This window comes from Pseudorca crassidens, chromosome 7, assembly GCF_039906515.1.
Source record: "Pseudorca crassidens isolate mPseCra1 chromosome 7, mPseCra1.hap1, whole genome shotgun sequence".
NCBI classification, from domain to species: Eukaryota; Metazoa; Chordata; class Mammalia; order Artiodactyla; family Delphinidae; genus Pseudorca; species Pseudorca crassidens.
Genome location: NC_090302.1, coordinates 51,397,505 through 51,424,803, shown reverse-complemented (window position 1 = coordinate 51,424,803; position 27,299 = coordinate 51,397,505). Strand labels below are relative to the sequence as shown.

General features: G+C 44.6%; 1 protein-coding gene and 1 pseudogene across 3 annotated transcripts in view; both read right to left on the bottom strand.

Annotated features, from left to right (window-relative positions):
* KANK1 (KN motif and ankyrin repeat domains 1) overlaps nt 1–5,330 on the bottom strand; it is a 193,808-nt gene extending 188,478 nt beyond the window's left edge. For 2 of the 3 annotated variants that reach the window (XM_067744238.1, XM_067744241.1), the window contains exon 1: nt 5,227–5,329. The gene's annotated coding sequence lies outside the window, so the exon portion shown is untranslated. Of the gene's footprint in view, nt 1–5,226 lie in introns of all 3 variants that reach the window. The other variant, XM_067744240.1, reaches the window with a different exon arrangement.
* A 21,410-nt stretch (nt 5,331–26,740) lies between these two features.
* Nucleotides 26,741–27,299, bottom strand: LOC137228350 (large ribosomal subunit protein uL11-like; annotated as a pseudogene).

The window sequence follows — 27,299 nt, the reverse complement described above, 5'->3', positions numbered from 1 at the left end:
GCAGGTTTAAAAAGAAGGCTGCACATGCTTTGACACTCTTCCCACCAAGTGGCCAGTCTATGTCCTCTCCCCTTGAGTCTGAGCAGGCTTTGTGACTGATCCAATCAACAGAGCTTGCTGAAAAGGAAGTTATGTAACTTCTGAGGCTGGGTCATAAAAGGGCAAGAAGCTTCCAACTCCTTCACTTGAGGCACTCATAGCTCAAGTTAATTGTGTGTGTCCTCTTGGAGGGTGTTTTGGGATGAGATTAGCATTTTAATTGGTAAACTCTGGGTAAAGCAGATTGCTCTCCATAACATGTGGTCCTCATCCAATCAGCTGAAGGCCTGAATAGGGCAAAAAGATTGGCCTCCCGGAGCAAGGGGGAATTCTCCAGCAGACTGCCTTTAGTCTTCATCTGTAACACCAGCTCTCCTGGGTGTCCAGTCCACTGGCCCACGCTGCAGGCTTTGAAATCACCGACTTCCACAAATGTGTGAGCCAATTCCTTATGATAAATCTTTCTATAAACATATATACATTCTACTCTTCTGTTTCTCTACAGACCCTGATTAATACCTGGAGGAAGGTGATGGCCATGTAAGCAGTGCAACTACCTTGGGCCAACATGCTGAAGCTGCCATGTGTAGGCACTCTAGTCAACAGTTAATGCTGAGCCCAGTCTGTCAGCCAACCCTGCCAAGGCGCATGGCACGGAAGCAAAGCCTTCCTGGACCCTCCAGACCAGCCCATTCACCAGGTGTGTGCAATAGAGAGACCTCAGTCAACACCACAAGGAGGAGAAGCGGCCAAGCCCTGCCTGAATCCTTGACCCACAGGACACATAATACCATGAAACAGTTGTTCAAGCCACTAAATTTTAAGTTAATTTGTTCAATGATAACAACCAAAAGTACTAAAAACAGACATAGTTGAGCTAGGATCAGAAAAGAGTAATGGGTTTTAGCTTTCATTTTAAACCCTTTTTTGTTATTTTCATTATTCTTACTATGTACAAATATTACTACAGAAATTTAAACAATTATAAATTAAAGAAACAACAGCAAATATGTTTAGCACTTACTGTGTACCAGGCAATCCTCAACGTGCTATGTGTTTTAACTCATTTAATCCTCATAATAACCCTGTCAGGGGAGTGCTTTTTATTATCCCCTTTTTATAGATGGTAAGTTGAGACACAGAGAGGTTCAGTAACTATATGAAAGGTCACACAGCAAGCAGCAGCACCTAGATTCAAACAGGCCAGTCTGGATTCAGAGCTACAACATTTCCACAGAGATCACCAGGCTGGTTCATAATCACGAACCACTGGATGAAGGGCACAATCTCAAATTGCCATTCAGCTGGGTCTCTAAGCATGTGACTGACAATGCTATCATGTGTCAAGCACTGCTGGACTTCCTTGCTCCTTCAACAGCCATGGCCTAAACTGCAATGTCTTTTACTCTAACCCCCACCTGAACACATTCTTCAAGGCCCAATCTCCCTAAACATCAACCAGATCTCTCTACTTGGTGATAATTTCCCCCACATTTCCAATGAGCCATTTATATCAGATATTTCCATCCTTCTGCTCCTATTCAATTCTGTATTCTTACATCTCCCCATCTGCTATGAACCATATGAGGGTCTTAGTCTCTGAATTCCCCCCACCAGGGCCTTGCATAAAATACAAATGTAATTATTATTTATTAAAGTTCATTGATATTGGTTTATTCTAAATGAAAGTTGGTGGAGCAGCCTTCACCTTAGAGGAATTTTCACTGAATTTTATTTGAGAGGAAAGAGGGAGGAGAGGAGTTAAGCACAATTCTACTCCCGACTACATCCCCTATACAAATGTGTACTGTGTATCAAGCCATGTAGTAGAATGTTCACAGTCACACTATTCCCCACAGACAAAATTCGGAAACTACTCAGATGCCCATCAACTCTAGAATGGATAAACTGGCACAGTCACACAATGAAACATTGGACAGCAATGATAATGGCCGAAATACAGCCACATGCAACAACACGGCTAAATATCACAAACATAATTTTGACTAAAGGAAGCCAGATACCAAACCAAAACGAAAACAAAACCCCCCACGAAAACATACTGTATGATCCCATGTGTATACAGACCACGAAGACAGGCAAAACTCACCGATAGCTGGGACAGTGGTCACCTCTGGGGAGACAGTGTGACTGGAGAAAGGCAAGGCAATGCTCTGCTTCCTGATCTCAGTGCTGGTTATAAGTTTATGCTCACTTTGTGAAAATTCATCAAATTGTACACTTAAGATTTATATGTATGTTATAGTTCAACTTTAAAATTACTTTTTTAAAAAAGATGCATAAGCCAAGCCACCCATGCAACAGGCATAAAATATCCTGTAACATTTGAAACCAACTTGACTTCACCTGATTGGAGGGCAGAAGAGAAGCACGGTGGTTGTTGTGTAATTTGGATAGCTTCAGCTCTGCTCACTAAAAGGTGATTTTCAGGGCTTTCCTGGTGGCGCGGTGGTTGAGAGTCCGCCTGCCGATACAGGGGACACGGGTTCGTGCCCTGGTCTGGGAAGATCCCACATGCCGCGGAGCGGCTGGGCCCGTGAGCCATGGCCGCTGAGCCTGAGCATCTGGAGCCTGTGCTCCGCGACAGGAGAGGCCACAACAGTGAGAGGTCCGCGTACCGCAAAAAAAAAAAAAAAAAAAAGTGATCTTCAGAGCGTGCACAAATAGTCCAACAAAATGCTTAAGGGTCCGAAATTTCTGAGATTCCCCTTTGCTGCTTCTGAATCTGCTCACCCTTCTCCATTTCAACAGACCTCAGCTCCCAAAAGTACTCCCCTTTCAGCCTTTCTCCAACTCCTTTCCCCAGTTTCTTGAATTTCCTCCAACTAGACCCTTTCCCATCCTCCTCCTCCACCTCAGACCAAGGGTTAATACATGAGCACAGTAGCTCATAGGGCTATTTGAGAGCAGGTGCTGATACTCATGAAATGAACCCAAGTCTTGAATGTATCCATTCTAGTGGCCATTTATCTGTGGTTTCTTTCTTTGGGGACAGTGGATACTTTAAAACAAAACTAACACCTCCCCCCAAAACACATACACAAAACAGAACTCGCATTTGCTGAGGCAGAACCTCAACTGGAATGATTTGTGGACTTGGCAAATCTAAAGTGTGAAAGTGCCCCAAAGCACTGGCGTGCCCTACCTACAGGGATAAAATGCATTCCTAACTTGTGTATTTTTTATTATTAACTTATTTATACATTTATTTATTTTTTGGTTGCGTTGGATCTTCGTCGCTGCGTGTGGGCTTTCTCTAGTTGCGGCGAGCGGGGGCTTCTCATCGCTGTGGCTTCTCTTGTTGCAGAGCACGGACTCTAGGCGTGCAGGTTTCAGTAGTTGCAGCATGTGGGGATCAGTAGCTGTCGCTCGCGGGCTCTAGAGCGCAGGCTCAGTAGTTGTGGCACACGGGCTTAGCTGCTCTGCGGCATGTGGGATCCTCCTGGACCAGGCATCGAACCCGTGTCCCCTGCATTGGCAGACGGCTTCTTAACCACTGCACCACCAAGGAAGTCCCTAACTTACGTATTTTTTTTTTTTCCTAACTTATGTATTTTTAAAGGAGGCAATTATTCCTCTACTGGCAGCTTCTCCTCCATCCTTAGACACTGTAATCTCACCAGAGGACAGCCCATTCTTAATTTTTCTTCCATTGCTCAGCAGCAGCACCTTTCCCCAAATCTACTAACTGAAAAAGGGCCGAAGTTAATAATCTCAGTTTTCTCATTCAATTTCTATCTTGGGAAAGCTTCACTTTATAATGAGGGAGTGAGAGGCTGGGGGAAGGAGAAATGGGGAATAACTGCTTAATGGGCACTAGGTTACTTTTGGGGGTGATGAAAATGTTCTGGAATTAGACAGTAGGGATGACTGCACAACTGTGAATATACTAAAAAAAACCCACTGAATTATACTCTTTAGGTGGGTAAATTTATGGGGCGTTTATCATATCTCAACTTTTAAAATAAATAACATGTGGGAGTGCCCAACTCTTTTGTAGAGAAAGTTGGATGAAAGAAGCAACTAGCAGACGGACAGCTAAGTACCACCTAAAAAGCAAGGTGAATACACTCATGAATTAAAAACGAGGAAACTGGCCCTGATTTCCATCCAGCTCAGAGGTGGATGGGATGAAGCTGGGGCAAGAAAGTGCACAACTATAGATCTGGATGATTAACCTTCCTTTTTAGTCTCACGGCTCCCGTCTTGATATAGTGTTTCATTAATTCGACGAACCTCCGTAGAGACGATGTGCAGAGAGCGGGCGCTGGGGGACGCCATAGATTGTTTTTAACGCTAACTTGCCAAAGCCCTCGTCAAGTCACCCCCGCGCAGCACAAGTTCTTGCTGACTTGCAGAACCCGCCGCGAAGAGTTGCCTCTGAAAGTTCCCCGCGGACCCAGGTGGAGAAGAACGGTCAAGGGGAGGAGACTGCCGTGGGCATGGAAGGGGCTTGGAAGAGGGGGGGCGTTGAGGGAACAAGTCTGCTTAAGGGCGCTCGCACCCTGCCTCGACACGACCACCAGAAGCCCACGCTGTCCCGGCCGGGTTCGACTGACCCCGGAGGCCCAGAGCTCCCGAACTCCTCCCCCACCGCCCGGCCCCTTCAACCCTGGCCCGAGCCATCTCGGAGTCCGCTGAGGGCGACCGGAGGCCACCTGCCGCTCCGCGACCGAGGAAGAAAGGGGTCGACCGCCACTCCCTCCTGCGGAGCGGAGCCGAAAACTTCCAGGGGAGACGCCTCGGAGAGCTCTCTCAGCCTACCCGGGCTAATAAAGGACCCGGGGACACCCAAGGGCCGTGCGTCCCGGCCTGAGAGACGCCCGCACCCTCCCGCCTCTCAGCCCGGCCCGGACTTTCCCGCTGCCCCAAAGCCGCGCGCGCCGCGCTCCCCTTCCAAACCCTCGAGCCCCGCCGCCGCAGTGCGCCGAAGACGGCGGACCGCGGGGCCGCAGCAACCTCTCGGACCCCGTCCCTAGGCCCGTCCTGAGGCCGCCAGGGTAACCGGGCGAGCGGGAGCCCGCGGGGGCTGCCCTCCGCCACCGGCGCGCGCCAAGCTGGCCTGGCTGAGCGCGGAGACCGGCCCGGGGCAGGGGTCGGAGACCCGAGCCCCCGCGCTGACCCGCAAGAGAAAGGGGGCGCAGCGCAACCCTCAGGTCCACTCACCTCCAGTAGCTCCTCTCAACCTGCGGCACCCGGCCAGCCCCTCTTTTCCTCGCCCGCGGCTCCCGGACCTCGGAGGAGGGGGCGGGGCGGGGCGGCGGAGGGCGGAGCCTGCCCAGCTCGCAAGCGCCAGAATTAAACCCCGAAACGTACTGGAACCACCTGGGCCCCGCTGCTACCGCAAAAGCGAGATAGTTGGAGACCCACAAGCCTCCGACTCCGGGTGGGAAACGACTGTGGCTGCGTCCCGGAGAGCGACGGAGGCACAGCTCAGGCCTGCGAAACCCCAGGCGGCTCCCGAGACCTCAAGGAACCCCGACTCTCGGCGGCACTCTCTTTGTACCCCGGAGCCGGCCGGCGGGCAGACTCCAGTGCGCCTGCGCGCCGCTCCAATTCCACCAGGCCCACGAGGCACCTTCGCGCACCTCCGCCGCCTCGCCCAGGCCCACTGGCTTCGGCACCGCGAGAAGCAAGCAGAGCAGCTCCCTCCGCTCCGGCACGCTCCTGCTGCCTACGCGTGTTTACTTTCCTTCCCCGAGGGAGGGAAAAAAAAAAATCCATCCCCAGTGAGACTTGCGTCAGATCGATTCTATCATCTCTGGCCCAGAGGAGTACCTGGACGCGGGAGGCTGGCACGGTTAACACCCCCGCCTAGCACCATTTACTGCCCCATCCCTCCACTAAGAAATTGCTCAGTGAGTGTCGGTTTGTTTCCAGGCCCCTGGTGAGAGCGGGACTCTGGAGCATTCAGGGATCTGGTTTCCTGCAGGTGCCTGAGCGGGACAGTCTGTGGACCGGCCTTGTGTCCTCCGTGCGCTCGCGCCGGCTCGGATGCAGGACGGAGTCCTCGGTGAAAAGGAGAGAATGCGTGTCCAGAAGGGTGCAGGTGTTCGGGGGACCCCAAAGAAGACGCAGTGCCTGCCTGGGGAGCATAGAACCGAGCTAGGAAGTCAGACACTCGATTCAGAGCAATCTAAGTGGGTGCAAGTGAGGCTGTGACTTGAGGCTTCTTTCATATTGAAGATGGTTTGAATAAAAAGGACGGGAGGACCGACAAATATGACCAAGACAAGAAACACTAATGCCAGCTCTCCAATCACTGATTTTCTCAAGCGCGGGGAGCGGGGAGGGGGTCACTTCCTGAGCTCTCCAGCAGAGCACACACCCAGAGGGGCTTTAGGCAGTCACAGTGTTTTTGCAAGTAGGTTACAGTGAAGAGTCACCAAACCTCACAAGATGCTAACCTCTGGGGAGAAGAGGCTGTGAAATCCCTACATGTTCGCAGCAAAGCACACCTGCAAAATCCTGAAACTGATGGCCCCTGTCTGTGAAGAAGACAAGCAAAGGGCAGCTCACAGATAGACAGGGGCAGGAAATCTCACTTTTAGCCTCATTCCTTTGCCAGCTCACCGGGTGACAGTAAACAAAGTCTTTCCTCCTTCTTGGCCTCAGTTTCTTCATCTGTAGAATAGGCTATATGGATTCAATGGATCTTCTTTAAAATCCCTCCTCCCACAAATGTCTATGATTCTATGAAAAGAATACTTATTCCCAAGGGGGCTCCTGCATACACAAAGTGCCCTCCATCCTTTATTTCTCCTTCCTTACATTTAGTCAGTACACATTTATTTTGTAGGTCCTCAAAAGGAGACAAACCTAATCAAAAGTGTGGCAGATTCTGAATTTTTAGTGGATTTATATTTGAAATTTTACTTCATTTTTAGTCATTTTCCTACTGAGATACAATTCACATAGCATAAATTTACTCTTAAAGTGTATAATTTAGTGATTTTGAATATATTTTCAGTTATGCAACCATCACCACTAATTCCAGAACACTTTCGTATCATTACGATAAGAAACCCCATACTCATTAACAGTCACTCCCCAGCCCTGCCACCCCACCCCACCCCCCGCCGTAGCCCCAGACAACCACTAATCTACTTTCTGTCTCCATGAATTTGCCTATTCTGGACATTTCATATAAATAGAAACATGTAACATATAGCTTTTGGGTTTGGCTTCTTAAACTTAACATTTATATGCAGGGTTCGTCCATGTTGTAGTGTGTATCAGTACTTCATTCCTTTTTATAGCTGAATAATATTCTACTGTATGGATAAGACCACATTTCGTTTATCCATTCATACATTGATGGGCATTTTGGATTGTTTCCACTTCTTGGCTCTTAAGAATAATGCTGCTAAGACATTCATGTACAAGTGTTTGTGTAAACACATCTGTTCATTTCTCTTGGGTGTATGTCTAGGAGTAGAACTTCTTGGCTATACAGTAACTCTATAATTACTTTTTTGAGGAACTCATATACATTTTTCCAAAGTGGCTGTAATATTTTACATTCCCATTATGAGGGTTCTAATTTCTCCATATCCTTGCTGACTGTTGTTATTGTCATCTCATATATAGATAGTAAGTGGTAGCTCATGGTTTTAATTTGCATTTCCCTAATGGCTAATAATGTTCAGCATCTTTTCATATCCTTACCGGCCATTTGTATATCTTCTTTGCAGAAATGTCTATTCAAATAATTAGCCCATTTTAAAATTGGGTTATGTGTCTTTTTATTGTTGGTCTTTATAAGAGACCTTTACTTATATCTGATAAGTGATACTAGTCCTTTATGTGGTATATATTTGTAAATATTTTCTCCCATTATGTGGCTTGTCTTTTTCACTTTCTTGATAGTGTCCTTTGAAGCACATATGTTTTTCATTTGATAGTCATCTATATATATATTTTTTAATTTATTTTTGTCTGCGTCAGGTCTTAGTTGCGGAACATGGCATCTTTTATTGTGGTGTGAGGGCTCTTCGTTGCAGCACTCGGGCTTCTCTCTAGTTGTGGTGCGCCGGCTCCAGAGCACACAGGCTCAGTAGCTGCGGCGCTCGGGCTTAGTTCCCCGCCCCCCCACCCCCGGCATGTGGGATCTTAGTTCCCCGACCAGGGATCGAACCCACATCCCCTACACTGGAAGGCAGATTCTTAACCACTGGACCACCAGGGAAGTCCCTATAGTCATATATTTTTACAAAATAACATAAGCTAACACATAAGTAACACTTAACAGTTTTCTAGACTATAAAAGTGATGTATAGGGGCTTCCCTGGTGGCGCAGTGATTGAGAGTCCGCCTGCCGATGCAGGGGATACGGGTTCGTGCCCCGGTCCGGGAAGATCCCACATGCTGCAGAGCGGCTGGGCCCGTGGGCCATGGCCGCTGGGCCTGCTCGTCCGGAGCCTGTGCTCCGCAACGGGAGAGGCCACAACAGTGAGAGGCCCGTGTATCGCAAAAAAAAAAAAAAAAAAAAAAAAAAAAAAAAAGTGATGTATGACCATTATAAGAAAAAGATTTTGGAAAAGTATAAAAAAGAATAAAGAAAAATAAAAATTGCTTATGGCTCCATCACCTAGATATAGCCACTGTTAAGATTACAGCAAATTTCCTTCAGGCACTTTTTAACACATATTATTTATTTATTTGATATCACCCCCAATGGCATCATGTGGCCCAGCGCTCTACACTTGTGGTCATATCGAGGACCGTCTTACTGGCAGCATCCCCATGTTCAGAACCTTTTCCTCTCCCTCCTTTCCTGTCAAAACCAATTTGTCCTGTGCCCATTCCCTCAGGATTCAGTTAAGGTAATCTAGTACATTAATAATGAACATGACCATAAGTTACACACACTTTGCAGTTAAAGAGTATCTACACTGGTACATTCTACCAGACCATTTGCATTGCGGCCCTTCGTGTAATGCAATTAGGCATCTGTCATATACTAGGAATTGTGTGCAAACACCAGCAGCCAACTCTTTAACCTCCCTGAGCCTCAAGCGCCTTGTCTGTAAAATGGAAGGAATACCCACTGTGCCTGCTTCATCAAGTTACAGTAAGGATCAAACCTCACAGAGTGAGTTGCACGAGAATGGGCCTTGGATATACTGCAGGTAAGAATCTGGCACCTTGAGAGTGTCCCATACACTCAGGCCCAATAAGGTACATGGCAGCAAGGAGAGAAATCAGGAGAGAGCAAGGAAGACACAGGCAGGAGGCCACCAAAGTTGTACCAGGCCTTTGGGACAGGTAAAATTGGGGCAGGCCCTGGAAGCAATTTCCTTCCTAATACTCTACTCTTCTTCATCTCCTCCACCCCCCGCCTTTTTGTTTGTTTCTTTGTTTACAATGGATGTATACCATAGTTATCATCGAGATTTTAAGTTTTGTCATTCTCAAATCTTTTACAGAGATGTGAGGGAAGGGGTTTTAGCTGTCTTCATGCCAGAGTGTCAAAGGGAAGTCAAAGTGGCAAGAATGTGTCTGTGTGTGTAAGAGAGAGAGAGAGAGACTGTGGGTGCAGACCTGAGCACAGCACAAGGGAGTCTCCCTCAAAGGGAAGGTGAACTGGGGGGCAGGGGGATTGTGCAGTTGAGACAGCTGGATCCACCACCTGCAGATCCTTTTCCAGTGCCAACCTTGGAAGTTTATTAAGGGAAGCCGTGTGTTCCCTCACCCTTGCCCAAGGTCTTACTACCGCTAAGGAATCTTCTCTTTAAGGAACATTTATTAATATTACAAAATGCTAGTCTATGACTCACAGTCTGGAAGACTTACCTTCTGCCAGCGGCTCTGTGGTTTCCTCTTCCAAAAGAGAGCTTCAGCTTCCCTGGTTGGAGAAATCTAAGATAGAGAAGCAGAAGGGAATGGCCCATAGGGCCAGCTCTGCTACTTTCTATATCCCAAAGCCCATAACTCACATTTCACTAGCTGGTTTGCCATTTAGTTAGAAGCATCACAAAGCTTAGGAAATGAATGTAAAATAATCTAGTTGCTGACTGTTGTCAGAAAACACGTAAGATAATGATTACCTAAATCTAGAAAAAAAAGAAGGCTAATTTATTTCAATCTATAGCCCCACACTTCTGGTTCCTGGAAACGATTGTTTGAAAGGTATAGGACTCAGCAATTCATTTGCTTTAGTTATTTAACAAAGTAAGTTAGGGTTCAGTTTGCATTAGGCTGAAACCCTGTGTGAATATGTTTTATATGCTGCTGAAGGACTTAACCCTATTTCAGGAAATTTAAGCTAAGAGTAATCTTTATTCATAATTATAATCTTCATTACATCATTGTTACTCTTATAAAATATTTATAGAGCATTTAAAGGTGTATGACATTCTCCTAGGATGCTAAGTGGAGGGATTATGTGTACAAGCCTATCCCTGCAGACCCACTATATTTAGAACAGTTATTTATTTAACAAATACTTATTGAGGGTCTACTGTGTCCAAAGCATTCAGTTAATTTTTATAAAGGACACAAAGATGAAGAAACCCGAGAAACCACCTGACCTTTAGGGGAGTTAATAAATACACTAAATTAACTGTAATATAATAGACTTTGACTTGAAAGATGTAACTATTAATAAGTATTATTATAATCTTATAATAATAGGCTTAGTTATATAATATTTATAATAATATAAGCATTATTATAATTAACAATATAATTTTAGTAAATGATAGCACTTATTGAGAACTTGCTTCTCCTGTGAGGTAGACATGATTATATCCACAGTTTGGAGCAATGAAGATGGAGCTTTAAAGAGTTTCAAATATCTGCAGAAAGCCACAGTGCTAAGTGGTGGAGATAGGATGCAAACCCACGTTGCAGGAGTGCAGAGCCAGAACTGAGCACTGATCATTCCAGCTAGGACAGCATGTGCATTACATTGTTTTGTTTTGCTTTTGCAACCATGTTAGCGATAACTTTGAGCTGAGTCATTGTCACTGAAGCTTTTTCTCCTTTGGCAAGGAAACCCCGACCCAGTGACCTTTCGACCTTGACCTCATAGCACCATTCTCTAACCCAGGAGTTTTCAAACAACTGAGCTGTCTTTTGAGCCTTGGAGCCTTTTCATCAGACAAACTTTTAACGGAAGATAAATACGAAGTTTCTCTTAGTGAAGCTGACAGGGAGGGGAGTCTTCCGTGGGTGGTAGGGGCACTGAGTGGGGAGGAGGGGAAAGGAAGGAGGCTGCCCCACATTCAGTTGAGGATGATCACAGCTGAAACTTAATAAGGAACGCTGATGTCAACACAACCTCAGTCTTGTCTTTAAAGAAGTGTTAATTCCCCCTCCCTGCCACTGGCAGGGCTGCACCTAAAACCTCATCAGAAAAAAAATAAAACAACCTCATCAGGTTCGTGCCCATCAATCTAGTTGATGGGCATGAGCCTGATGAGGTTTTAGAATTAGTCATGTTTAATGTTTCTTAATATATTAAGTGTAGCTCCCTTCAATCACAAATTATTTTTTAAAGGTTAAAGATGGCTTGCTTACCCGGTGGTCCTCAAAACCCTGTAAGGAACATGAGTAAAGTCAGAGCTTGAGCACCAGAACCAACCAAGCTGGAGAAATGATGGCTCCTCTCTTACAGGATCTGGTTACGTAAGAGCCTTTTAATGACTGCTATGTTCAAAAGGAGACTTGGTACATATATTGTCGTGCTGGATTCCAGCAAAGAAGGGCTTAATCAACTTCTTTCTTCCAGTCACAATTGTAGACCCTGACAAAGCACAGCCAAAGGAGGGGAGGAGAATGGTGAAATGGGAGGAGACAGACACACAGTCTGGGGACAGTGGCTTTTGTTCAGGGCTACCCTCTCTGAAACTCTGCTTTGAGACTTGGAGCAAAAGTTTTATTGTCTACTGTCATTCCTATATTTCAGCAGGAAACACTGAATTCTAGAAGACTATTATTATTATTATCTTCATAAACAGGTTGACTCAGCTCCTTTGTACTCACCATCGTAGACCAGCCTAAAGGGCAGCTCACTTACTTAGCCAACGTTTGTGTCCAATATCTGCTTGTAGTCTGCGTGTATCTTAGGAGGGCTTGCTCCCTCTGTGTTGTCTTTTATGTATCTAAGAGCAGGGACTTAGTCTGTTTAACTCTCAGTACATTGCCCAGCTAATTGGCACTATTTTTTATTGTGCCAGCTATTATTTTGTTATTATTTTAAAAACTGAAAGTAACTCGAATATCCTGCAATAGGGAATGTTTGAGATGATGTGACAAAGCCACAGGGAGGAATGCTATATAGCCAGTAAAAATGCTAAGAATGTTGCAATCTGTTGGTACATGTGAAATGATTCTAAGGGGGAAAATCAAATACAAAAAGGAGTGTATGCACTGATAACAAGTATGTAAAAAATAACTGAATAAATGCTTATAAACTACCAAGGATCAATGGTGATCTTTAAAGACCAAAGGTGATAGAAAAATGATAGAAATTGGATTAGATCCAATATATTCTATATTTTCAAAAGTTAATTAAAACATATACATATACATATATGTATATAAATTTTAATTAACTGTTGAATATACACACACACATAGAGTGCTAGTTATTTGTTGCTGCATAAACAAATTACCCCAAAACTTAGAAGCTTGAGACTATAAAAGTTTATCATCTCACAGAGTTTCTGAGGGTCAGTAATCTGGGATCTGCTTAGCTGGATGGTTCTGACTCAGGGTATCTCATGAAGTTAGAGTCAAAATGCCAGTGAGAGCTTTTGTCATCTGAAGTTTTGACCAGGGCTGGTGGGTCCACTTCCAAGAAGGGTCTGACTCTTATGGTTGTTGGCAAAAGGCCTCAGTTCCTTGTCATGTGGACCTCGTAGGGGGTGCCTCTCCATAGGGGGCCTCTCCACAGTGCTACTCATGACATGGCAGCTGGTTCCCCAGAACAAGTGATGATTGAGAGAGAGAGAGAAAGAGAGAGAATGATCAAGATCACAGCTGCAATGTGTTTTATAACCTATTCTCAAAAATGGCATGCCATCACTTCTGCCATATTCTTTGGTCCCATAGACCAACCCTGGTACAATGTGAGAGGGGACGATACAAGGGTGTAAATACTCAGAGACAGGGATCATTGGGGATCAATTTGGAGGCTGGCTGTCACAACGATTCATAACAATAATAAGACATTTTTGTGCAAGAGCATGTTTTGGTTATTAAATATACATTTCAAATGTACACTGAAATAGATATTTTGAAATGCCTAATCCTCCTAATTATACTTTTCAAGAAATAATCATGATATTTATTTAGTACATTTTATGTGCCAAGCTCTGTGCTAAGCATTTTATGTGGACCCTCTCCTATAACCCTCACAACTCAAAAGTAGCCACTTTTAGTTGCCTCATTTTGCAGAGATGGAACGTGAAGCACAGAGAGGTTAAGTAACTTGCCCTAGGGCACACATCTAGCAAGTAAGGAAACCAGAATATAAACTCAGATCTATCAGTTAAAGCACATTCATCACCACCAAGTTATACTGATTTTCTCCAGTCACAGTTTTGTGAAATAAATCCTAACCTACCCATGCTTTACAAGAACCATCATTCCAGGTAAGCAGTTTAGGATTTCCCTGCAGTCATAGAGTAGATAAACTAAGACTCAGAATTGGAAGTTGGGTTCATGGAGCCCCTAATCATGATTAAGACGATAATAGTTACTTAGTCCTCTTCCCTCCTCCTCCCCTTTTCCCTCTCTCCACTCCAGCCACACTGGCCTCCTGGCCCATTCTTGGAGCACTCCAGGCATACTCCCCCTTCAGGTCCTTTGTGCTTGATGTTCCTCTTTTCATCCCTGGAGCACTGTGGCTCCTGCCATCACCTCCTTTCCTCAAATGTCGCCTTCCCAGAGAGGTCCACTGTTACCATGCTGTTTAAATTGCCACTCCACCCCTATCACTTAGTCCCATCTTCCTGCCCGTTCTCCTTTTCCTACAGCTCTTATCACCATCTACAGCCTACAGAATTCACTTACGGAGCAAGCTTATATTTCTCTCCCGACCCCAGAATACAAGCTCCTCAAAGGCAAGGATTGGGGTCTATTATGTTCACTGACCCCTGTTTTGTTCAGTGAGGATTCCTAGCACAACAGTATCTGGTACCTAGTATATGGTCAATAATAAATATGTGTTGGATAAACGATGAAATAACAATTGGCAGACTTAAAGTGTGTAGTTGATATCAGAGTAGCTCAGTTGAAAATGTAACAGTCAATTTACTTTCCAGTCATACCTCTTTAAATTTCATTTTGAAATTATCTACAGATTTTGTCCAGATAGATATTTCTAGAGAAAACTGCTTTCTTTGAATGGACATTTTACTTTTATTGCCATGTGTGTTTAATTTTTAACCAGAGGAGATATGTTAGAAGTTTCTGGAAACAAAAAAGTTCTAGAAACAGAAGATGCTTTTAACCTAGAAGACAGATAAGCTAGGTTAGCATTGAAGTATTTCCACTGCCCAAGTAATAGCCTATCCCTCTGTCTAATGACCCTATAAAACCTGAGCGAATATTTACCTTTGACGTTAGAAAAAGTCAGCTAAGCAAATGACATTTCATAATGAATGAAATGAAAGAACTTCCTTCCTTTCTTTATTCTGGATAATCTATTAATTTTTATTATGTTTTGTTCCCCCAGACATAGAGGTATTGTTTGATAGAAGGTCAGCATTCATTCTAACTTTTCCCAGGTCTACCTAGAACTATTTTTTTTTTAATTCAGTATTAGTTGAATGAATGATTTTTTAAATTTATTTATTTATTTTGGCTGCGTTGGGTCTTCATTACTGTGAGCAGGCTTTCTCTAGTTGTGGCGAGTGGGGGCTACTCTTCATTGAGTTGCGCGGGCTTCTCATTGCGGTGGCTTCTCTTGTTGCACAGCATGGGCTCTAGGCACACAGGCTTCAGTAGTTGCAGCACACAGCCTCAGTAGTTGTGGCACATGAGCTCAGCAGTTGTGGCTCGTGGGCTCTAGGGCACAGGCTCAGTAGTTGTGGCGCACGGGCTTACTTGCTCCGGGGCATGTGGCATCTTCCTGGACCAGGGATCGAACCTGTATCCCCTGCATTGGCAGGTGGATTCTTAACCACTGTGCCACCAAGGAAGTTCTAGAACTATGAATTATAATCTTGGTCATTTCAGAATGCCTATTTACTAGTTGATAGTATATTCAATAAAGGTCTCATTGATACTGAGTTTTGTTTCTTCAAACCAACTAAACCTATCAACTATAGTAATAACAGCTAAACTTTATTAGATACTCGCCAAGTGCCAGCCATCATGCCTATATGATCTCTAACACTTGCAGCAACTCTACAGGAGAGATACTATAGTTATAAAGCCCAGTGAAGTTAAGCAATTTGTTAAGATCGCACAGTCAGGGCAAAGAGTCAAACCAAGATTATCTGCCTGATTCCCAAATCTGGGCCAGTTTCAAGGTGCCACTCTCTTGCCCTAACCATGAGCCTAAGTTGTAACAACCAAATATTGCAGGGCATACACTTACACTAAAATTTTTTTCATGTTTATCTGAAATTCAAATGTAACTGGATGTCTTGTATTTTTATTTGCTAAATCCGGCAACTATGTGGAAGGAACCTTGGGGATTGTTGAGTTTCGTGGTTCATAGCCAGGAGTGCTTGACAAAATGATCTGGAGGGCTTTTTCAATATATATACACAGGTTCTACCCCATACTGCAAGGATTCTAGAGTGGACCCAGGCCTGCGAATTTTCAAAAAGTTTTATTTGTTCAATAAAAATGGATTGATTGAGTACCTACCCTGTGCCAATGACATTTTTAAGTTTTGGAAACACAGCAAGAAACAAAACAAAAACCAAAAGCTCCACCGTTGGGGATCTTCCCAGGTGACTCCACAACTCATCCCAGTTACAAAACAATGGGTCAAGCACCTTCATTTTACAGATTGGGGAACAGAGGCCCAGAATGGTGCCACAGTGGTTCAAGATCACTGACAGAGGAGGGACTAGGGATCAAGCCTCCTAACTTCCAGTCTAGTACTTTTTAAAAAATGTCTCTCTGCTGCCCATATGTCCTCAATTTTCCAGAATACTCCCTTTTCAGTATTCTGTTATCCCTAAAATTACAATCTTCAGAAAGTAAAATATGGTCCCAGAAGCTACATCATCCTTAAAATAATACAGTTAATACTGCTTGAGGCTCTCACTTGAAACCATAACACCAAGATGATAGATGTCAACAGACAGCAGTAATAGAGAATCCTGACCCCAACTGAAAGTGGCTGTGCTTATTGGTGCTTCACTGGACACTGTGTGCAGCATTTTTCCTATGCATTGACTTATGCATCCTCCCAATAATCCTGGGATTGAGACAGGAAAGATGTTATCATAACTGTTCACATATCCAAGTTCAAACAACTCATAAGGGGCCAGAAGCTGGGCTCAAATGCAGGTTTTTCTCTCTCCAAGTAAGAATAAAATAATCTGAGGGTGAATGACGACTTGAGCTTGTTTCATTTCTTCCTCTTCCAGCACGAACGGGCAGCAAAGGCGGAAGAAGCCTGCTGTTACTGGTGAGGCACTAACCTCCTTGCCTGCTCCAAAGCCTCTCTCTCCCCAGGAGCACTGCCCTCCTCTCCTCTCAGGGTCCACATCCCCACTACACTGGACAGTGTGAGCGCAGACCAGAGATGGCAGAAAAAAAACTCAACCAAAATGCACACAAGTTACCCGGGAACTGTGCCCCAGAATGCCCCCATACTTGTAGGCGTTCGTGGAACAGAATGACTAATTTAGTATTGAGTTCATAGGGAGTTAGTGGCCACACTGGACCATTTCCTTATGACTATGAAATTATGCTGGGCCACAGAAGAAGAAACCTGGAGATGAGAACTTAGGAAAGTGGGGCCTAGGTTTGATGGGGAAGATGTTGATTTCTTGTGAAATTTGCATGAATCCCCAAGGCAGGCACACCCTTTATTAGGGAATAAAATGTAAATTCCACAAGAATTAGAAAAATAAAACTACTGACATCTGTGCCCCGAGCCTCCTGTTACCAGGCTGCCTTTTGCAATGAGGGATCACTAGCTGAGGGTTTAGAAGCCTGACTCTAACCCACCTCCATCATTTGAAGACTGATCAGACTTGCCCAGGATAATCGCCCAGGTTCCACCATCAGTTCCTCCTATCCTCACTCCTACCCTCCAGCACACGCATACCATTGTTTTCCAGTTACCTACCACTCCCTTTACGCTCTCCAGTGCCCTATTGATGACTCACTGATTTTAACAATGGTATTAAAACTTGGAACGAAGTTCTGTTGCCCCTGGGATCCAAATCAGTCTCAAGTACTGGTACAGACCCCCTATGCATCTGAGGTTTCTGCAAAAGCAGCCTCCTAAACTGCTCTTCGTGCCTTCGATCCCCACCCTTCCTCCCAACCTTCCTATATGCATCTACCGGCTGAATTCTCTAAAAGACCACCTTTATCCTGGCACTCTCCTACATAAAAATAAATTCACTCTCCTACGTAAAAATAAAAGCCTTCCATGGCACTGCGTTAAAAACAACAATGCCTATTCACCAATAATCCTTGTCTGATCACATGCGTTAGGTAAGGATCAACTGAGACAATGTGTGTGAAAATGTTAAAGAGTATTGTATGTTACCTTTATATAGCATTTCAGGGCTTTTGAAGTACTTTACATGTTTCATGTGGTTTCAAGAAAACAGAGAAGACAGGTTTATGTCACTTTTCATGTGTATATTTTGTTTCTAGAAGTGGGCTGTTAAATTCCAAGTCTTTCACTTTTTTGTTAGTTGACTGATATGAAATGTAATATTTCATGTTAAATTACGATATCAAATACTATATCATTAAATACCAATTAAAATTAATAAAGCAGAGCACTTAGTTTTTCATCACAAGAAGACCTCAGAATAAGACTTTTGCCACAATTAATCCTTATTTGCAATATGTATTGAGAAGCACAGAACAAAGTTGTAAGAAGCACAAAAGTTTATGGCTCCTTGAAATCAGGTGGATAAAAATTGTTTTACATAATTGAACAGCATATAAAATACGGAAAAAATGTGGGTGCTTTGTTTGCATTTTATTTTTATAACAAATAAAATATACGTTAAAAAAAGGCAGTGCCTCTGCATGAAAAACCAATGTAACTCTGATTAAAAGCTGATGTTAGGTTAATTTTAATTTACAAGAGACAGTATAATGCACTCGTTAAGAGCATGGTTTCTGTCACCAGTGTGGCTGCATTCAAATCCTGCTTCTGCTACTCACTCACAAGCTGTATGGCTTTGAACAAGTTAATTAACCTCTTTAGACCTCAGTTTCCTCATCTATAAAATGGGAATAATAATAGTACCTACCCATAGGGTGCTTGTGAAGATTAAGTGACTTATTAGTTGCACAATACTTAGAATACATGTTAAACATCTTACAAAAGGTAATGCAGGGCTTCCCCGGTGGCGCAGTGGTTGAGAGTCCGCCTGCCGATGCAGGGGACACGGGTTCGTGCCCCGGTCCGGGAAGATCCCACATGCTGTGGAGAGGGTAGGCCCGTGAGCCTTGGCCACTGAGCCTGTGTGTCTGGAGCCTGTGTTCCTCAATGGGAGAGGCCACAACAGTGAGAGGCCCGCGTACCACAAAAAAAAAAAAAAAAAAAAAAAAAAGGTAATGCAATGATGATGATGATGATGGTGATGATTTGAGGAAGAAAGACAGGATGAAATTCAGAGTTACACAGAGTCAAGGACTTGTTCAGGTTCTGGTATGTATCCTGGTTAAGCAATTTACCTTTGCAGGCCTGAATCTTCATCTGCAAAATGGCTCTTTGGTCATAGGTAAAACAATTCTAGAATTACAACAGATCTGAAGGTGGGCATTCCTATCTGAATATCCACTTAATAAAGGTTTCAACTTTAGTCATTAGAGTCTGGTCAATAATTTTTGGAGTCAGTTGAGTCTTCCCGTTGCAAAAGATGGAAAACCCCAAGTCAAACTGGCTTAAGACAAAAGGGAACTTGTTGGCTCATGTGACTGAAAAGTCCAGGAGAAGGACTGGCTTCATGTTTGGCTTGATCAGTTTCAACCAGTGACCTCAGGCCCCAGTCTCTCAACATCTCTTATTTCTCCCTTCTGCAGTGATTGCTTTTCTCTCAGGTTCTTTGTGATGTGGCACCTTGTAGCTCCAGGCTCTGGTCATCAGTACTGCAAACAGGCCCAGCCCAAAGGAATGTGGGAACCTCTACCAACACCTCAGATGAAGTCTCCTTATGATTGCAGATGGGCATGAGATATTTTGGGGATTATGGAAATGTTCTAAAACTTGATTGTTGTGATGGTTACTCTGTAAGTTTACTAAAAATCATTGAATTATACTCTTCAAAGGGTGAATTTTAGGGTATGTAAGTTATACTTCAATAAAGTCAATATTAATATAAACAGATTTTCCTTGTATCTCTCTGGCTCTGATAGGGTCACATGCCCATTTCTGAACCTATCACCAGGTCAGAGGAATGTGATGCTCAGGGTGGCCTGCCCTAATACCACACCCACACCCTGGAGATAGGGATAAAGTCAGTTTCATCCAAACCACAGGGACTGAGAGTATGGAGAGAATGGTTTCCCAGTTGAAAACTGGGTTAATGGCTTTTGTTCCCTAAGGCCCAAGGACCAAAGCTGATCTAGCAGCCGTCCATGCTTTCAGGGCCTCTCTGAACTCAAACTTGGGCCTGTCATAAGCCAAACCACAGATACATGCCTGTCTTGTGAGGCCTGACTTTTGTTTTTCTTGGCTTTTCCATGGCAAATGCCAAGGTGGGGTGAACCACACATGCTAGATTCTCATTCTCGGAAACAAGAGATGTCCCCAGTTAAACCCAGAAAGTCCTTCTCTCGAGGCTCAAACACATCCATCATTTCCTGCCATGTTGACCAAGCTTGGGTGCTGCCCAGCACTCGCGGGGGCCCACCGCAAAGCCGGAGATGTGGGAGGAGTCTTGTGTCACTTCTCTGTGCCCCACTCGGTGAGCCACCTGCCCCATGCTCCCTGGGAACAACCAGAAACAAACCCTGCACTTCTTTTTTTTTTTGTCATTTTATACCCTTTATCTCACCTCTCACTATCTCTTTCAGACTTCATTCTCAGTGCTTGTGACTGTAGGTCCAAAGGAGGGATGAGGTAATGGATTAGAATGAACTGGATGGCTCTAGTTTAAGTGATCTTCCAGGGCACAGGGGCAGGTAGTGCTTGAGGCTCTTCTTACTTTGTTGGAAGAACGGCAAAATCCAACAAAAGCCGACACATCCGGAGCCTTTACTCAGGGCGGAGGCACTGAGCTGAGCGCTCGCTCTACATCCATTGTTCTTTTAATCCTCACAACGACCTCAAAGGGAAGATCATTTTAGCCACATTTAGATGTGAGCAAACTGGCTCAGAGCAGTGAATTTAGGCCTCACAGGTAGTCGGAGGAGAGCTGGGCTTGGAGTAGGGGCTGTCTGTAAGGCGGGCATTTTTAACCACTAGCTGCCAGTCTGCTTCTAACCAGTCTGGCTGTGGTCTGCAGTCCCCTTCACTGTCACGGCCAGTGTCCTTGAAACCCTTGGAAGGGGAAGTGGCTGCTGGCAGCTCACCTGTACAGAAGCGGCGGGGAGCCCCTAGGGGTGCAAACTGACAGCCCACCAGCTGCAAATGGCAACAGATGGATCTGTTTGCCCAACAGCATATTGTTAGTCTTGTTGTTTTAATGAATTCGATGACCTTCATGGGGCAGGTCCAATTCACACCTGATTTCAGCACTCCTTACAGCGGTAAACGAGTTACTTCACACCTATAGGTTAGCTGTCTGGCTCTGAAAGGCATTTGCCTTTACACCTTGGAAAGAGCTAGCAAGTTGTCAGAAATGCCTGCCCAGGCCCCTCTTCTACCCTGTGGTGTTAGCAGGTCTGAGTGGAAAGCAGGAAGAATACCTTTTCTGTTTGCATGAGAAACTATAAACTTCAGTCTCGTTCTGGATCAATAAGGCTTTTAAGGGTAGGACCAGGGACCTAACCTTCATTGCATACCACTTTTTCCATCTAACCTAATCCTGTATCAATCCTATAAAGTACAGACTTCTGTAATCCCCATTTTACTGGTGAGAAAACTAAGGTTCACCCAGGTGACATAACTGATCCATGGTGACAGAAATCACGTCCAAGCCCTCAATCTCACTCACTGCCTGTGTTCTCAACCCTCCCAGCATATTAGGATCACCTGGGGGGAATCTTGTAGGATACCAATGTCTGATTCCAACCCAAACCAATTAAATCTGAATCTCTAGGGGCTGTGGCTGGGGCCTCAGTGGTGGTTGGATTTTTTTAAGTGCCCCAGGTGATTCTAATGTGGTGAGAAGGCGGCATGATTTGGAGAGCAGGTGATACAAGTTCCCACATCAAATGGGTGCTTTGTTTGGGAAGTGGGGGATGCTTCTATCAAACGACAGGCCTGGCAGCTGCCTCTGGCAGTGGACTGCGTGTTGACACATCCACAGGACAGGTACAGGAACAGGAAGTTGTATTGTGTAATGGTTAACAGTTGTAGTCAGTTTCTGGAGACAGAAGTCTTGGGTTGGAATCTGTGCCCTCATTGACTGGATGACTTTGGGCATGTTGTTTTACTCCTATTAGGCTCAGTCTACTCATCACTGGAGAGGGGATAATAAAGGACTCCACCTTAGAGGTTGCTGTGAAGAGGCAAGTGTCAGCGTGCATCTACTGATTTGGGCACCTTGCGGGCAATTAGTCACTGTTAGTTACGGATGGCAAAGAATACAGCCCCAAGCGCATGCTATAAATACTAAATAGTTTCAAAGACAAATTTAAACTCTCAGAAGGATTTCTGCCTCCTCATTTCTGATTGTCAAGAGTTTAGACTTATCCTCTGAACTCATTTGCCTTGGTTTAGCATCGGGGGAACTGTCCTACAGGTGGCCGATTAGCAGTCTGTTGACAGTCTGCAAACAGGCAGTTGGGCTGGGGTGTGGAACAGGCAATAGAAGGAGAGCTCTAAGGGCTCTGACTGCAGGTGGTGGGGCCCAGCTAGGGGAACTGGGGCCCCAGGAAAAACCTTCAGCTCCCAGTAAGGAGGAGCAGGACCCAGTCTCAGAACGGAATAGGGGTCTTTTTCTAGGATCCAAGGACCTCCCTTCTACACCCCAAGCCCGGTTGCCTTTTGGCTTTTTTTTTGGTGGTGGTGGGGTATCGTTCTCACCACCTAACAACTCTACTTTCCATTATCTCAATGTGGTTTATCCTTTTATGCCCAAATCAAGCCTTGGCTATTCTGTGCCTCTTGGAGGACCAATCTAGATGAAAGTTAGCAATACTTCCCCCGAGTGGCTATAGGACTTTGTGTAATTTTGCCTGGAATTGTTAGTTGCCTTTGTATGAGCATATCTTGTTTTAAAATATTTTTGAGTTCTAGAGGTTGGAGACCATGTTTTATACTACTAGGCAACACCGCCTCCTCTTACCACAAAGGTTAACACAAGTTTTTGGCTCTTAATAGATAAAAGAGCATTCTTTCCACATAAAACAAAACCCAGAAGTCAAAGAAGGCTCAAAGATCTTTTAGTCCAGGAGCAGCAACCTGTCCTCTTGACCCACAGGCTAAACCCTACAGATATGTGTTATTTGGCCAGGCCAATGCTTTAACATTTCACACAATTTATCAGCCCGATCCTTCAAGGCATGTGAGCCTGTGACCCCTAATCTGAGCCTGGATCCCCAAATTCTTGGACCTTCTTGCCCACAACATCCCTCATATGTGGCCCTCCTGCCGATGCTTCCAGAATTCTTCCTGAATAAAAATCATTACTAGAGTAGCCACCTGAAATTAACCTGCTACAAATTAACTACGTTAAATCCTTTTGATAGCTCACTGTTCACTGCTGAATGCTTTTCCCATTCCCAAGCATTCCATCACCAGACTGATATAGCCTTTTAGATACATTTTCCAGCTTGTTTTTCAGGAAGATGACAGGTAACTTAGAACTATATTTAACTTTGCTCTGCAACCCTGGTCACCTTAAAATGACCTTGGCAAATATCCCTCTTCACTCTCGCAGAATACTGGCTTTGTGTATCCGTCCAAACTTTTGTACTTAAGAGTGAACTTCCTCAATAATCGTACGTCTAGCTCATGATTGTGGGTGAGCTGAAAGTCTAGGCTGCACCAGCACCCCAGAGGCTGCAATCTGAGGATGGGATAGATCTAAGTAGATCTTACCTCCTGTGGCCCTGTTAGGCCAAGAGGTTTTCAAGGCCTCATGCTGCACAGAGGTTAGCTCCTGCCTGAATGCACAGGAATGCAACCCCAGCAATTATTTACCAGATGGAATGTGCTTTTTTCTGTATCTCTCTGTCTTAAGGGAACTCTGTCAAAATTTTTGGTTCTAGTTTTTGACAGAGTGGCTTGTAGACCTGTTATAACCTGATGAGCAGGAAGAAATTCCATATTTTTCTGTTTTCAGGAAAAATAATTCCTACATGAAGGGCCATCTGGAGAACTAGGTGTATAATAAATCACTGTTAACACCAATTACACTTACTGGAAGCCCAGTTATTTTCTTGCAAGTAGAGACAGGAGGACATGGTATTGGCTTCTGAAAACAATGTCGTCATGAACTTCCTTGTGGGAGAGCCAAAGGTCAGGAAGAAAAGAATTGCTACACTAGAGGAAACGGAAGACTATTAGAATTTTTCCTTTTTCCTTCAACTGTAGTCATCACAAAAATCGAATATGGTCTTATCCTGTGTAGCTTTCCTTACATACTTTTAGAAAGTACTGTCCTTTGCAATTTGTACTGATCCATTGATCTTAATCAGGACGCACGCTTTCAGGTCAGTATCACTTAGTAGCTGAATCACCTTAAGCCTCTCCTTCCCACTTGGAAAATGTGGCCAATGGAAATGTATTCGTGTGTCTAGCCTCCTGGCACACATGAATTCCATTCTCTTGCAAGCAAAAAATCCCAAAGAAAAGGGCGTCTACACGCAAATGATTTTAACTAGTGAAGATTTCAAACTGGAAAATAATTAGAAACAATCTAAATGTTAAAACAATAGGCTGTTTAAATTATTTATGTGTTGGAGATATTAATTACCCTTCTTCTATGAACAGATTCCACCTTCTCCCTTTTCCCCACTAAAGGAGTGGAAAATCAAACTCAGAAAGGGCCTCTGTGTCCCTTCTTTTTCATCACAGTGGTTGGTCCACGATGCACACATGATCTAATCCAGGTCAAAGGTTTTCCCTGAGATTTTTCTGTTGAAAAGGCTTTGTCCTCCCTTTCTGGCGGAGAGTTGTATGATTGAGTCCCACATTTGCAGGTGGCATGGCCCCCATCACGTGGAGAACTCTGGAAGGAGAAGGAACAGCGGAGAACTCTGGTGACATCAAGCCCCTGGCCCCTAACACTTAAGTCCTCAGGGCTGCCTGGTTCTTGCAGTTCAGTGAGCAATCCCAGTATTTTCTCATTAAATTTTCCTTTTCCTTACGCTAGTTGGAGTTGGCTTCCTGTTACTTGCAACTGCAAGGGTTTTAACTAACAGCTTATGCATTCATTAATGTTGATGATTAGGAGGACCACACAGCAGCATGGAAAGTGATTTTGATGAATTTTACAAACAGCACCATATAAAATTATATGAATGATATCATTACAGCTATTTAATCATTCACGTGCAAAATAAGTGGAAAAGAAGTACCTTAAAAATGTAATGGGGGCTTCCCTGGTGGCGCAGTGCTTGAGAGTCTGCCTGCCGATGCAGGGGACATGGGTTCGTGCCCCGGTCCGGGAAGATCCCACATGCCGCGGAGCGGCTGGGCCCGTGAGCCATGGCCACTGAGCCTGCGCGTCCGGAGCCTGTGCTCCGCAACGGGAGAGGCCACAACAGTGAGAGGCCCGCATACCGCAAAAAAAAAAAAAAAAAAAAAAAGATGTAATGAATGTTTAGCATGGTAGAGTTATGGGTGATTTATCAAACTACGTTCAGTATGCAAAGTTAAATGTGGCTTATTGTTTTTCTACAACTGACCAAATCTTCCTCATCAACTTCCTTCATACTGACCATTAACTGTATCTTAGTCTCTTTGGAGAGGAAAAAGGTTTTAGTTTAAAAGAGTTGCTTTGTTTTTGTTTTAAGGTAAATGGCGAATCTTGTATTGTTTCCTGCCCTCCTTTCCAATATGGTGCCTTGGTTCATTGCAGAGGCAGGTGCTTGAGGCAACAGGAGAGAGTGAGCTTTACATTTGTACACCTGTTATCAGGGTTGGTGTCATGGACTGAATATTTGTGCCCCCTACCCCAAATTCATAGGTTGAAGACCTAACTCCCACAATGTGATGGTATGTGACATGGAGCCTTTGAAAGGTAATTAGGGTTAGCTGAGGTCACACGGGTGTGGCTAATCCCACCAATCATGGGATTAGCGGCCTTATAAGAAAAAGAAGAGAGAACTCATTCACTCTCTCTCTGTATGCACAAAAACAAGGAAAGGCCATGTGAATACACAGCGAGAAGTTTGCTATCTACAAGCCCGGAAGAGAGCTCTCACCAAGAACCCAATCAGCTGGTTCTTCCCAACTCTAGAACCGTGAGAAAATAAATATCTGCTGTGCAAGCCACCTAGTCTGTGGTCTGTTGTTACGGCAGCCTGAGCTAAGACTGTTGGTGCTGACGTTTTTAGCAATGTCTCTGGGTACCTGGCGGGTTGTACTACTGACCTCTGTGCTTGGAGAAACTGTGGCTCTTTCTAGCTCAGTCAGAGCTGGAGGGTCTTCCCTCCTGACTTGCTCCCAGCTGCAGACAAAAAAATGTTGCCTGTCATTTCAGTAAACAAAGAATGTTGCCTGCTATTCCAGTGAACAACACGTTTCCAGGCCATCAAGTCATCAGCCACTTCAGCCGCCCTGACGGCGCACCCTGGGGGGAATTCAGGATGGAGAAAAACAGGATACTGGTTCTAGATAGTTAAGATGCATATCTAAGGAATAATTTCATGAGCCCAGACTGTTCCATCTTCCCCTAGAAAAGCACTAACATCATTAACGTGAGATGTCATTTTTTTGTGATTAGCAGTAATCTTTTAATGTTCAAGTACATGTTTTTTTGTTTTGTTTTGTTTTGTTTCAGCAAAAACTCCTATATATCCTGGCTCCTCCCTTACCTCTTCAGAGTAGTTCCTCAGAGCTATCTGAGAGGGCATCTCCTGGGCTACAGTCCTCAGTAAGTTCCCTGAATAAAGCATAACTTGCAACTTTTAGGATGTGTGTTTTTCTTCAGTTGACATTGCCCCTACCTTGGCTTTGGTGGCCCTGCAGACCACCCTGTGTCTCAGCCACATCCCTCATCTGGTCACTGGCTTAGGTTAGTCAGCCAGCCCATCCCTTACTATGGCAGCCAACTCTCAACTCAGCTGTACCCACATTCTGGAGAATGTGTGGAGATGTCTTGGTCCCTCTTCTGCCACTCTGGGGCTGAAGAGGCCCAGAAGCACTCATGCAGACCCTCTGCCTGATCACCATGCTGTAGTGGTGTTGTTTTAGTTGTCGAATGATCCTTTATTGAAATAACTCCCTTTGCAGCTCTTAAGTAGCTGGGCATTCCACTGTACCACTGTTGAGGTTTATCTATGATGCCATGAGTGTGGTGGCCATCAACACAACAGGCCCCTGGATCTCCTTAATGGTTCCAGAGAGCTCTTTGGCTAATGATTGGTACTACATCTGTCTGGCAATGTTGACAATTCCATCTGCAGTACTATTTCCACTGTGCTTAATGTTCTTCTGCTTCTTTCTGTCCCTCGTGGTCCCTTGAGGGCTTTGATGATCAGGGAAGAGGCAGAAAAGGTCTGGACTGTCTGTTCTGAATGGTCAGTTTCACTGTAATCCTCAGACCCTTCCAGGTACCGGCTGCCTTGGCAATGTCTTTACCTACAGTTTTTGGAGACAGACCCAGAGGGCCACTCTTGGGGTCCAGGGCAGATGTGACACCAACGTCCCCATCAGTGCACTCCAGGTTTATGACTTTGATCTCACTGAGGTCGAACTTGGCAGCACAGTGGAGGCGACTAGTGTCTGATGACCCCAACGTGGGACACCTGGAGAAAGTTGCGTCCTGGCATCCTCTGAATGCTGAAAGGCCCAT